This window comes from Anastrepha ludens, chromosome 6, assembly GCF_028408465.1.
Source record: "Anastrepha ludens isolate Willacy chromosome 6, idAnaLude1.1, whole genome shotgun sequence".
Taxonomy (NCBI): domain Eukaryota; kingdom Metazoa; phylum Arthropoda; class Insecta; order Diptera; family Tephritidae; genus Anastrepha; species Anastrepha ludens.
The window spans coordinates 80,512,020-80,525,952 of record NC_071502.1 but is presented as its reverse complement, the minus strand read 5'-3'; the positions used below and the strand labels follow the sequence as shown (position 1 = coordinate 80,525,952).

Genomic DNA, 13,933 nt, shown 5'->3' with positions numbered 1-13,933 from the left:
TTATCTCTTCCCAGGAAAGAGTGTAAACTTGAAGTGGGGATACAAAAAATTAGCAGCCTAATTAAATTATCCAAACTTCGCATTAAAGAAAAAATATAAAACAAACTCTCCACACTAACACTTGGTATCCCTATGGATCAATTTCTGGTCTATGTGCGATCTAGAGGATCAACCAAGTCTATCTAGCCTCACTTCCTGGAGCGGTATTGAGAACTTAATCGTGAATGATTTAAAAACTCTTAGATCCCATTTAATAAATCAATTAGCCCTGTGCCGTTTTCTTGCACTGGCTAGTATGAGATCGTTGGACATTCACACTTGTAAGATATCAATAGAGTAATAACTTATTTATTGCAGATAGGAAGCAACAGTTCTGCTCAAGAGGATAAAAGCAACCGTTATGCGGCACTGAAAAGCATAGAAAGCATTCTAACAGACTAGGGCTTCTTTAACAGAGCTTGATGCCTTCTATCATCTAATTGATAGCAATCATCAAACTGTCTAACATTTGCTCAAATGTACAATAAATAAAAGCTTTGAAGGTAAATTAGAGGTGACAACAAACAGATTTATTGGGAGAAAGAAAATATCAATAATATTTTTCGTCTACAGAAAATGCAACAAAATAGCAGCCCCAGGCGCTAATTGACCACTTATTTGGCAGCCTTTTGGGAATCAGTGCAAACAACCTCCCATCCATACATTTTTACAAATATCTTGTTATTTATATTTTATTATATTTATATATTATTAATATTTATATTTATTACGCTCGTAACTACTTATATATGTATGTATAAGTATATTTATGCTATAACAAGCACATTTGATTACCTGCTTTTAATAGGGGAAAACTGGTATTTTGGATCCATTTATTAGCCATGTATCCAGCAATCATTTGGAGGACATTTCTGGTGGAAATTTTTACATTAATCATTTTGACAATTTTTCATCTGGAACTATACACATACCGAATGTGACTGACATATCACACACACTTGTGTACATACAAAACTACACTTTGGCAAGAGATTGACGTTTACACGTGCGCAATTCAGGGGCAACTGAGAATTTCGGATTTAGGGACATAAAAATTTGTTTTCCCAAGTGAAAAATAAAAGTATCTTTAATTTCCACTGCCTTAATAGCTCAAAGGACGTTCACGTCTTTAATGTAAAGTTAATGACGTCCTGCCCACATTCATTCACTCCAGTTTTATAGCCTACCATATGGTTTTCCACATCTTTCATTTTTTGTTTGTTTTTGTTTTGTTTTGTCTGATCCAATAGTTACTTTTACGAGTGTTCCATTTATTTTACTTTTACAACGTATTGTGGTTGTTTATATTTATTTTTTGGTTGAGTATATACAGGGTGGTAACAACAGGACAAATTCCACCGGGCACCCGTCAATCATTAAACATGTTGTTTTATTGTGGCTCAAGGCTTAGGTCTTAGCGATGTTGACCTCCAGTCCGACAGTGCGTGCCAACGTGAGTGGACTGTCCGAATTCGCTTACATGTCAGTGAGTTTGTGAGAGAGGAGGCAGATGCCATCGGCAAAGTCCAGGTCCACAAGATGTTTCGTGAAACTCCATACGAAGACCCTTTTTCTGGAGCGCCAATTGGCTCATGACGTCGAAGAGAAGGAGCGACAGGGGACTACTTTGCCTTACGGCTGCGTTGGTGGTGAATGGAAGCTGATATTGCCATTAGGAAGGACTGCCAGTTCAGAGTTCTTATAAAGGGCTCTGAACAAGACGATTATCTTCGTGGGGACTACCTTTGTATTATAATAATAAATAATAATTGGCGCGTACACTTCTGTTAGGTGTTTGGCCGAGCTCCTCCTCCTATTTGTGGTGTGCGTCTTGATGTTGTTCCACAAATGGAGGGACCTACAGTTTCAAGCCGACTCCGAACGGCAGATGCTTTTATGAGGAGCTTTTTCATGGCAGAAATACATTCGGAGGTTTGCCATTGCCTGCCGAGAGGCGACCGCTATTAGAAAAATGTTTTTATTAATTTTGCTTTCACCGAAATTCGAACCAACGATCTCTCTGTGAATTCCGAATGGTAATCACGCACCACCCATTCGGCTACGGCGGCCCTTTGTATTAGACTTATGAAAATTCAACAAATCACTAGGAAAATTTCAAACTTTTTAATCCGAATTTTCTTCTTTAATATAAGACTTGCACTTTTTTATACTAAAATTTAAAGGGCCATAAAATTGAATACTGAAATTCTTCCAAAGATTCTGATGATGAAAATCTTTTAAAATATATTTTTTTCTACAAATTTTGAGACTTTAAGATATGTGATTGTTGTTGTGTGTAAACTATCTTTTTATAAAAAATTAAAAAAAGTTAGATCAAAATAATTAAATAGTCAAAGATTTGTAATATGTCGAGCTTCTATTACCCTGAATACAAGTGTATAGAGCAGAAATTCATGAGGAATATTTTTCCAGAATATTTTAACCCTATAGTTTTCTTAAAATAGGGTCGTTTTGCACTTCTTTGTGGAGGGTTTTGAAAAACAATACATGTTTAAGGTCGTTAGATCGTTAAATTGCTCTGCAAAATTATTCCTCAGAATATTTTAGTAGGGATCTTCTCAAACAAAATCAGCATAAATATTTAAATACTTAAAATGAAGTTAAAACCTTCTTAGAACAACAAATTTACAAAAATACGGCATTTTATTAACAGATGTTAATTTATTAAGGGAAATATACTTTTGAAATGCGATTTATTACCATTAGACAAATACTAAGTATATCGCCGAGATAAATCTTTCAACCGTTTTTTCCACCTTTTCGAAAAGCTCTAATTTGCATATTATAAAAACTTAAATATTAAAAAATATAAAAAAAAAAATTCAACGGAACATACAAAAAGCTTTGGTGGGCTTTACTGTACTTTCACCCTATATTGCTTTTATTCCGCCCCAGACAAAGACCCTAAAATTTATGCGCAATGTAATCAGTTGAAAGGATAATGAAAATTGGCCGCCTAGAAATTTCAATTTGGGCTCTATTATACATTTTTTGTGGAACGCCGTCAATATCCCTAGGTGATTGAAGAGTTGAAAGGAATAGAATTTGCCATTGTTGAGAAAACTGCCAAAATTAGCGAATATGTGCTGAATAATTTATTTCACTGAAATTGCTACCTAAAGCCAACTGTGAAAGTCATTTGAACAAAATTGTAGCAGGATTTCTAGCAATAACAAGAAATTATTAAAAAATATTCATGTGTATTTTATTTATAAGTATAGCGAATTAAATTTCCAAAGCACAAATGGGCCACCCTGTATATCTATTTTTTATAGTTAAGGTAGGTACATGGCCTTGTACAAACCAGTAATTTTATGAGCTCAAGGTCAAATGGTATTTTTATTGAAAATGTTATATGTTGTTATTTAATAAAAAAAGCATTCCAATTTTGCTGTTTAATAGTAACTTGCGCTGCCTTTGCGAGAGTGAATTTACCTTTCCATTTTTGGCTTTTATTAGTTTTATGGAGAAGTGGTCAGTAAAACAGAAAATTGAAAATGTAGCAATAATTCAAAGTTATAGCTGCTGTTTCGAGGGTCAACACTACTTCTCACCGATCTTTGAAGTATCAGCTTCATTTTATACTGTTAGTTCATTTTCCATTTTTTTTATATTGTAAAACTTAAAAATATTGGAATTGACTTCATGGCACTAAAATAATAAGAAAAATATCGTACACGATATTTAGTGCTAATTTGTTCGCCGACAGATTTTTGTGCCATCCGCTGGACTCGGCATGAGGCTAATGTGAAGGCAGAATACACATTCGATATTTTAAAAAATTATATTTAACAGGTCCTACAACATCTAGCCGGCCTTGGCATGATAATCAAATAATATCTCGCGGAGATATCAGAGACCAGCTCGTAGCTTTTATCATTCAGCTCACCTGTGTGTTTGTTTACCTGGTTATGTAAGATTAGTAGACAAAGGCTGGTTGACTCATTTGGAACTCTGTTTCCAATCTTATGGAGCATACCCCTTATCCACAGATGAAATCGGATGGCTCACTGAGTTACTTTAATGAATTAAACCAAGTTTGAATTGAATTTCAAATGATTTTCTTGTTTTCAATTTGAATATTATTGGTAAGGCCAAAAGCCATGACTAAAAATGAGCGGTTGATGTAATTCGAAATTTCCTATCGAGCCATTAATTTCAGATACCAGAAATAACAGTTATCGCATATTCAAAAATAAAAAATTCAAGGACAGAATATTGTTATACAAGTATACAAAAACGTCGAACTAGAGGGACCCACGGCCTCCTCGATAAGAATAATGCCTGCTTTTTATTTTTCTAAATTTTAGGAGCGGTTGGTATAAAATTTGTTCAAATTTCATTGAATATTTCTGTTTGTTTTTTTAAGCCAAACCTTTTGTTTTTTCCAAAATTAACCGTTGTCCTAAAATTACAGAAAAAATAATATAAGAGTCAACTTTTAAGAGCAATTTCCCTTTTAAACTAAAATAAAAATAAAAAAAACAATTTCTTTCTCGAAACTTTTATTTTAAAAATCATTACTGGTTTATTTGTGTTTTATTTATACAAGGTGGCGCAAAATTAAGGATCCAATTTTTTACTAAATAAAAAAATTATTCTGACTCCTCATTTTGACTTAACGCGCTCCATTGTTTGCCTGTTTGCATACTGCAGCTGTCTAAGTCACAAGTATCAAATATGATTGATGTACGATGCCATTTGCAAATTTTGCCATACAATGAGCTATAATTAGATAAAAAAGTTTAGCAAAACCAAATATTGCGAATATTTTTATTTTTTTTACTTCCATTCTTAAATTACAGTCTGTTAAATTTAAACAATAAGTAATTGATTTTAAAGTAGTATTAGATTTTTAAAAAACAAAAACAATGTAACTTAATTAAGATAGCACAAATGTACACAACCAGTAGCAATGAGCACATATGAAAAAATAGGATGAATCGGAATTCACTAACCCTGCGTTGGGCACCCGGGTCTGACCAGACTTTTTCTACTTTGGACGAGAATTTAACATATTTCTATTATAGCTAACGAATTGGGCTTTCAGATGACTAAAATTTAATTTTCTATTAATTTACGGATATAACTTTTTAAAAAGTAATTGAAAGTTTTAAAAAAGGTGACCAACGGAGGATTTACGACATTTTGCTGTTCAGAAATCCGTTGCATATACAAAAATCGATAAGACAAAACAGCTGGTGAAAAAGTCGATTATCGCAAACTAGATGACAAGAATTTCGGCGTGGCTAACTCAAACGAGAAAATAATATTTAATAAATAATTCGGGGTTTTAATTAAAACGGTAAAATTGCTTTATCAAAAAGCTTTAATTATTTGGCTTATTACTCATCGCGTCGAGAGGAGTTAGTGAGCCCGCAAACAGTGAAACGACGTTCACTCGCTCCGAGATGTGGATTATCCTTTCTTTTTAGATGCAGAGGAGTTTCAAATTCCATTCCGGTAAACTCCAGTCTTAGCTGAGGACCTAATTTCTCAGCCTGACAATCATCTTTAACAGTCATTTCGACTTAAAATCAGGTCAATCTTTCAATCTTCAAGATTATTCAATACATGGTTCTGCTTTTATATTACTAGGTTTTAGCTGCATTGCGATTTTCTGTAACTGGATGTTATCAAACACCCGTAGGTGAGCATTTTCCATTAGCACAATCGTCCATTAGCCCTAGCCTACATCGTGTAACGGATGCAGTCAACCGCCCGTATTTTGCGAAGGAGAGATTTCCTAAAATTCAATTGGAGTTTGATTGAGTTGCTCGGCTGTGGCTTTTTAGGAGCTATCGATGTCATCCTAGGCAATATATGTATAAAAAATATTGGGTAAACATTTCAAATAAACAGTTATATTATTTTACTTACTTTGTGCAAATATATTTGAAAAAAAAAAAATACTCAAAATAGAATTTAACAACTTCGCTGGTTTGTCTTTTTGTTATTCTTCTTTACGTAATCCGTTAATTTTGATATTTAATTTAACAGGGATGCCACTTTCTATCAGTTTGAATAAATATAAAAAGATAGCTGTTTAGTATTGTTTAACATAATCATTTGTGCAAACGTCAAATACTGTAAACAAAAATAACAATTGTCAAATCGTTTAAAGTTATTGAATTGCTTTACTGGCTTATGAGCACTCACAATTTATTCTTGATAACTCATCTCATTTAGTAATGCAAGCACTTCTAAATTTTGCAAACCACTTGTACTCGTACTTATATCAATTAATAGCAGTGAAGTGAACATCTATGCATTGTCCAACTATAAACTAAGTGGATATAATTGTGTGGGAAATTTGCTTTTAAATGAAGGGTTATTGTATCAAATGAAGGATTACTTCAAAATATATTTATAAATGAGCAAACTATTAAGGAAATAGATTTCCAAATATAAATTCAAAATACAACAACAATTGCACAATTTCATTAAGCAATTTAATAGCAATTAGTATTGCGCTGTGTAAGCTGTCAAATTCATATAATCGCATATCAAATTTCGGCGCAATCATACAAAAACAATAAACTGATATTTGCATATTTAGTCGCAATCATAAATAACCGTTCAAGTGAGAAACATTTACTACGAGTATCTGTACGCGGCGGGTTTAGATGAAAATAAAAAGTGGAAATATACGGTATATACAGCTGTGATTATGAAAATAGGAGTACCCTTAAAAGATTATTTTGAAGTCATTTTTTTCTATAAATCAAACACAAAAAAATTGCAATATAAGATATTTGCGAAGGGCTAAGGGATTTCAGATGTAGGTATAGATTTTATCTGAATAAATTTGGCAACTGCGTAAATAACGGTTCTTTATTGACATCATTACGTTTCTAAGTGCAAAATTAAAAGAGCAGTGCCTTCAGTTTTTTAAGGTTATATTTGGAATATTAAAATAATTTTGCAAAGATTTTGACGACAGTAGTTTTTTTATTACAACAAAAGCAGATCGCAAAATTGAAAGCAGATAGAATATCTTGCACAGAAATACAAAATATTTTTTCATGTTCAACAAAAATGCTTACAAATGTAATCGAAGTTGTGGAAAAGTCGAAAAAAAGAGGAGGGAAACGAAATACTTCCCTGCAAGACGGTCGCACAATTGTAAGGTGCTCCAATGAGAATCCCATGAAGTCATGTATACAAATTAAAAAAGAGGTGAGCTTAAATGTTTTTGACATAACTGTACGTAGATGATTACGGGAAGCTCAATTAGCAGCTCGCAGCCACGAAAAAAGCCACTCCTGGCATCAAAGCCTAAGGCAAAACGTTTGGGATTTGCTACGAAATTTACCAGCTGAACAGCTGACATGTGCTGCATTATATTATGGACTGCCGGGTCTAAATTAGTTTTGTAATGGCAATGGCTTCATGTCTGTAAGTTAATCGTCCACCTAACACCGTAAATCAGCGACAATACACACTAAAAACCATTAAAGTGGTGGATCAAAAATAATGGTATAGGGATGTTTCTCATACTATGGCACAGGCCCCATACTCAAAATTGATGGACACCAATATTTATGTGGAAATAATGCAGAATGTTATGTTGCGTATTGCGAACAGGAAATGTCAATAAAATAGATCTACCAGCAGGAAATTAGTATCATTACAAGTATCACACACGGGTCTGAAGACCAAATATTGGTTTCGCGCAAATAAAATGGGAGGGCCCTGCTCACACTCACGAACTTAATCATACATAGAATATCTCATATAGAAAATCTGTGGGGGGACTTAAGAAGAGCTGTACACAATGCCAAACTGAGTAACAATAAACAACTTAGGAAAATTGTTAAAGATGCATGGCTGAAGGTTCCCAAGCAGCTATGCGAGTAATTGGTGGACTCAGTGCCACACCGTTGGGCTGCCGTAATAAAAAAATTGGAAACTCAACTAAATACAACTTTACAACTTTGTATCTGCAAACTTTGCCAATGCAGTTTTTCTTTACTGTTTTTATGCACTTGGCCAGTATGCGTTACTTAGAGGCCACCGTAATTTCAATGTTAACCCTAAATTTCTATCTTTTGTTATACAAATTTTTGTAAATATTTGTTCAGTTAAAAATAAAAAAATATTAGCAACTAATAATAAAAACTTTCTAATCCCATCATAGTTTTTTGTATTGTTTTTGGTATGACTTTTCTATATTAATAAAAACTTTCTAATCACATCATAGTTTTTTGTATTGTTGTATATCGTACAATACAATATCGGCTTTTTTTACGTTCGCAACTGTACATTTCTGTGTGAAGTGTTTTGCAAAATTCGGGATTTTAATTGGATTTCTGTAAACCGAACCATCGCTGAAACAATCAGAAACTATACGCTTTAGTTCACATTGCAAAATCAGATATTGGCGCGGATTTTGTTTGTTGCAATTTCACCAGTTCTGCTATGCAATTAAAATTATACTAGGAAATACACAAATATTTATATATGTATATGTACATATGTATGTGCGTAGAAGATGCATACACAGTAGCAATCGAACTGTCAAAGCGAAAATATTCACCCGTTTATTATTAGCCACAAATGCCTGCGTTTTACTTTCAATTGACAAATCTGAAATAAATACAAGACAACATTTTGTGCTCTCTAGGGGCTGCGGTAAAGGACTACGATACGCCGGTCACTGTTTGCAGCATAAATTTTATGACGACGGCGATCATGTAAACAAAGGGAGTGCAAAGGCTTCACTACTTGTGGGGAAAACCGCGAAATACACGGCATTGCACAGCGAGAGTTTGAAACGACCGGTCGCATAAAAAAAAGTTAAGTGGAAAAAGTTGTTTGAATTAAATCTGTTAAAATTAACTACGCTAAAAGTAACTCACAAAGTGCCGAAGCTCCAAGAAGTGCTAGGAACAGATGAAATCAACCCGGAGGAATTAGAAGAAAATTCCGGTGCGAGCGCCAACGGGTTGCAAGCTCAAATTGCGGGGCTGAAAGAAACGATGGTCGTTATGAAAGCGCTACTCCAGTTGCGATGCCTCCAGAAAATGTATGGTCCTTACCACGACAACCAATAAAAACACCGAGGATTATATTGAGTAATATTACGTAATGTTGACATTGGATCGGTAAAATTCCATTGGCGAGGAATTTATCATTACGCATATTATTAGTGGATTAGTTGATAGCGCATTGTCAAAGACGTTAGCGGCATTCAAATTTAGGTTATGCAGTGATTTGTTGACATCATTAAGGTTGCATCACTTGAAGGTTGCAAGTAATACTGCATTGATTGGCATGAGTACAACGTCGGTATAACAATCTCCGAAAGTCGAACCGAAATTTAACGCTAAGTCTGCTGGTCAAATTAAATGCTATAACTGCAATGAACACTAGCACATATCTGCGCAACCACAACGGAAACCACATGTTCCAAAATAGAGCACAACGCTACTGAATGCAAAAAGACAACGACAGTTATAGCTTTTGATGGTGATCGCATAGTAGATAGCCCAGTTACAAAGGCGTTCGAAGTAAATGGCAAGCAGTGTGAAGATTTTATTTACACGTGCAGCATACGTATGTTCCTTAATCCGAACGACAGCAGCAGAAGGAATGCAGATATAAGACACGCAGAGACGTTTCATTGGGTTTGATGGATGCGAAGTACAAGCAGGCAATGCAATGATGCTGAACGAAACTGCGCAAGCTATGTGTTTATGTCATTTATTTCAAGTCTAAAACATGATTACTGTTTTTTAATATAAGATCAAATTACTGCAGGAATTATTAAATATAAATAAAAAGTTTAGAAATTTATAAAATCCATTCTTTGTAACCGAAAAGTCAGGCGGAATAGAATTTGATACCTCGAATTCTGGAATTCTCTTCGAACGCAGGCAATAGGAGCATTATACGCATAATTCGTGTTAGGAAATTTAAGATAAAATGGGTAAGTATTATGTAGGAATAAAGTATGAATAAGAAAGTGAATGCTACGTAATAGGGATGGATAATCAATTTCTCCTTTAATTACACTAAAAACAAACGGTAGTGAGGGAATCATAGGAAGGCATAGGATTTGAGAATTTTAACGACCTGAGAGCATATTTAAGGAACACCTTCTGTAAACGTTCAATTCTTTCGATTGCGAATTGGTGGCAAGACCTACAGATAAATATCGGATACTAAAGGGTTTTTCAATAAGGGCGGCTAGATGTTGAAATGGAATAAAACAAGCTGTGTGTGAGTTATTGACAAAATTATTTTTTTATTTGAAAGGCGCATATATGCCATTAAGTGTGGAATATGACGTCATTCAAATGCTCGCCTCGGCTTCTTACAGTGGAACGAATCCGAGTGGTCCAATTTTCAATGACTCTTCCGCATAGATTCGGCTGAATTTGAGCGATGGCCTGTGTTATGTTCACCTTTAGAGCATCGGTCGATTGTGGTTTATTTGCATAGACCTGAGACTTCAAGAAACCCCACAGGAAAAAGTCTAGCGGGGTCAAATCGCATGACCTTGGTGGCCAAGTCACATCACCCCTGCGAGAGATAACCTTACCCTCAAATCGTTCATGCAGAATGTCAATCGTGGTGTTTGCTGTGTGGCACGTAGCGCCGTCCTGCTGGAACCACATGTCGTCTAGGTCCATATGGTTTAATATGGGCCATAACAAATTGGTTATCATCGTTGTGTAGCGCTCGCTGTTGACGGTGACCGCCTCACCAACGTCGTTTTCAAAAAAGTACGGACAAATGACGCCGCCGACCCAAAATCCACACCAAACGGTACCTTTTGAGGATGCATTATCACCTGGTGAACCTCGTGTGGATTGGTGTCGTCCCATATACGGCAATTTTGTTTGTTAACACAGCCATTCATCCAAAAATGCGCCTCGTCACTAAACATGATTTTTCGCCCAAAACTGGGGTTTTCTTCCAAACAATTCGAAGCCCAGTCAGCGAACAAACGGCGATGTCTATGGTCATCAACTTTGAGCTCCTGGGTTAGTTGGATTTTGTACGGGTGTCTTGAAGTTAAGTTGAAGTCTGCGAAAGGCCAAGTTCTTGTGCACGGCGAGGAATAGACTGCCTCGGGTTCTGCTGTACACTTTAACGGACCGCGACAGTGTTCTCGGCTGATCTTGCGTTCCTTGAACGTACGGGTGTTGGCTAATTGTTTACTGACCCGGTCGTCTCAAATTTGGCCACCAAACGTTGAAGAGTCGACTTTGAAGGGCCACCACGTCTAGAGAAAAATGGGCGCAATTCGCGCAACGTTTGCCTTAATGAACACTCATTTTGATAATAAAGTTTTATCATTTGAACGTGCTGTTCAATCGTGTAACTTGCCATGATGATTTGGCATAAACAACTGAATAATAAACAAAAGATTTGACAGATGTCACCAAAACAAAATAGCTGCCACATGGCGCCAAAATCGACCCGCGCCAATTGAAAACCCCTTTATAATCTAAAGCGAACAAAGGAAGTAAAAAGCAATTTGTGAGGGTAGGGGTCCGAGAATATCGAGCTATTACGCCGTAAAACCTAGGTTTGAGTAAGAAGTGGAGAAACAGAGTCAATGTGACTAGCGAATGAAACATGGTAGGTAGTCAAAGACCACACCTAGATCTTTGAATTTATAAGCAGATTGAAGTAAAGTGTTAGCAATACTATGACGTGGTTGAAAACCATTTTGAATTCTGGCGAAAGTAACATGAACACATTTTTTTGATATTTAGAGACCTGCCGGAGTTACTGCACCAGCGAACGATAGCATTAATTTTCGTTTGCAGCATAGCAACACCCGCAGTTTTTCTAATCGCAGAAAATATTTTCAAATCATCAGCATATAAAAGAAAATTTGCAACGAAAAACAGGTACATACGTACTAATATCATTAATAAATGGAACGAAAAGTAGAGGCCCTACATATTTCTCTAAGCTATATCGCAAAAAACTATAAACCAATGACGATTTGTGCGTTTATAACAGTCGCGATACTATTCGATACTACTTTGATATCGACACTTTTACTTGTTTCTGGTATTATCTTATCGCGTACATTCAAGTATCGAGCAAAACACTTAAGTTATAAAAATCAGGATTTTTTTAAAAGTCTTGCTTTAAGATTTGAAATTAACTACGAATCTCTTTGAAAGCTCCTCTGTGGCGTAGGCTATTAAAGCCGTCCTGTCGCAAAAAAGGCTACTGAATTCGCATAAAATCCTCTCATAAATATAAATATATAAAATTAGTAAGTATTTATAGGGGTTCTGGATATATCTTATTTCAAGAAATTGCGTAAAACTTAAAAATGAAATACTTATTGAGATACATAACTACGTAAGGGCGCATAAGGGAAAAAAATGTTCAATGATGTTGATAAAAATTATAATAAAACAGATAGTACACTTTTGCTGTAATTCAAACAAACTGAGCCAAATCGCAATGGAACAAATTAATAAGTCGCAAAAAAGTAAACAAATAAAAAAAACATATAAATATAAGCAATTTTTTTTTAAATATTTACACTTAATTTTCCAAAGATAAAGCTGTGCTGCTCAATTCAGTCCCTCTTGTGACGTCGTACTTTTTAGTTGCGAAATAATAATGTTTGACCAGTGGCAGACTTCTGTAATTTAATGTATGTATTATTTCCATGTCATTTAAATTTGCTGATTGGATTCCGAAAAAAAGAATGACTGCAGTGAACTGGGTTCTACATGAATTAGATATTTACTTGTCCAAACATTACATGTGCCAAAGGGCAGGTAAGCCCAGAAAGTAACTGCAAGCTAGCACAAAATTAATCACACTATGGAAAGATTTTTTATTTCGTAAATGGTGAATGATATTTAATGCTGCAATACACAAACAGACAAGCAATTATTCAGAAACAAAATTGGATGATTAATTTTGCGCCATTATCTTCAATACAACTTCGAGTACCGAAGTACCAAAACCATCCGCCAGTACCGAAAAAGAAGAGTGTACAAAAACAATGAACGCGGAGAATTTGTAAGGTGCCATGAAAGCGTAGAGAATAAAAACAACAAACAAAACAAAAAAATAGTTGCGATAAATGCCATGAGTCAATTTGTGTGGATATACTGTAAATTTACTACTTTTGTCTCCCAAAATTCTTAAAAATAAATGAATTGAAAAAAGTACCTTTTAGCTTCATTCACCCCTAAAATGCATTGAGCCATCATTAGGGCGGAAAGGTCGCTTGTTTTAAAAGTGATAGTACCGTTAATACAATTTTTAATTGCCGAGTGAAAAGAAATTATCCAAATATTGACTGAATATTTGGTCAAATCGTATTTGAAAGCAAAAGGCCTGAAGAGTAATATTTCAATACTCAATTTAGCTAGCGAATTAAATAATTATACCTTGACAATTTTGTTTTTTCTTTTTTTTTGAAAGATCATAAACATGTCTGTAGTTAAAATTTAAAAATTTAGTCAAATTCTTTGGCATTTAGTTACATTCGTACCGAATATAGTTATATAACTTGACTGTACTTACAACTAATCAGAATTTAAAACTACTAATCCCGAACCATAAGCCACAGCTGCCATAGTTGGTTTAAAGTGTGGAATCTTCTCACAGCATAAATTGCATCATTCGCAATCTAGAAAGAGAAAAACTTATGTATGTACAGTTTGTTTCTATATTTTTGTTTCTATACAGTTTGTTTTTATTTTTTTTATTTTATGAATTTCAATATTTATGTCAAAATTAAATTCTATAAGTCAGAAAATATGATGGAAAAATTAGGAACTGTTGGTTGTTATATTTCACAAATAAAGATTTAGGGTTCTCATTAAGCGTCATATGATTTCTCCCTGACGCTTCAGCCATATTTAATGTGTCTGTTACT

The 13,933-nt window shown here is 34.7% G+C and overlaps 1 protein-coding gene across 3 annotated transcripts in view; it reads right to left on the bottom strand.

The window, feature by feature from the left end:
- LOC128867795 (neuropeptide CCHamide-1 receptor) overlaps positions 1 to 13,675 on the bottom strand; it is a 137,710-nt gene extending 124,035 nt beyond the window's left edge. For 2 of the 3 annotated variants that reach the window (XM_054109299.1, XM_054109300.1), the window contains exon 1: positions 13,579 to 13,674. The gene's annotated coding sequence lies outside the window, so the exon portion shown is untranslated. Of the gene's footprint in view, positions 1 to 13,578 lie in introns of all 3 variants that reach the window. The other variant, XM_054109301.1, reaches the window with a different exon arrangement.
- Positions 13,676 to 13,933: the final 258 nt, after the last annotated feature.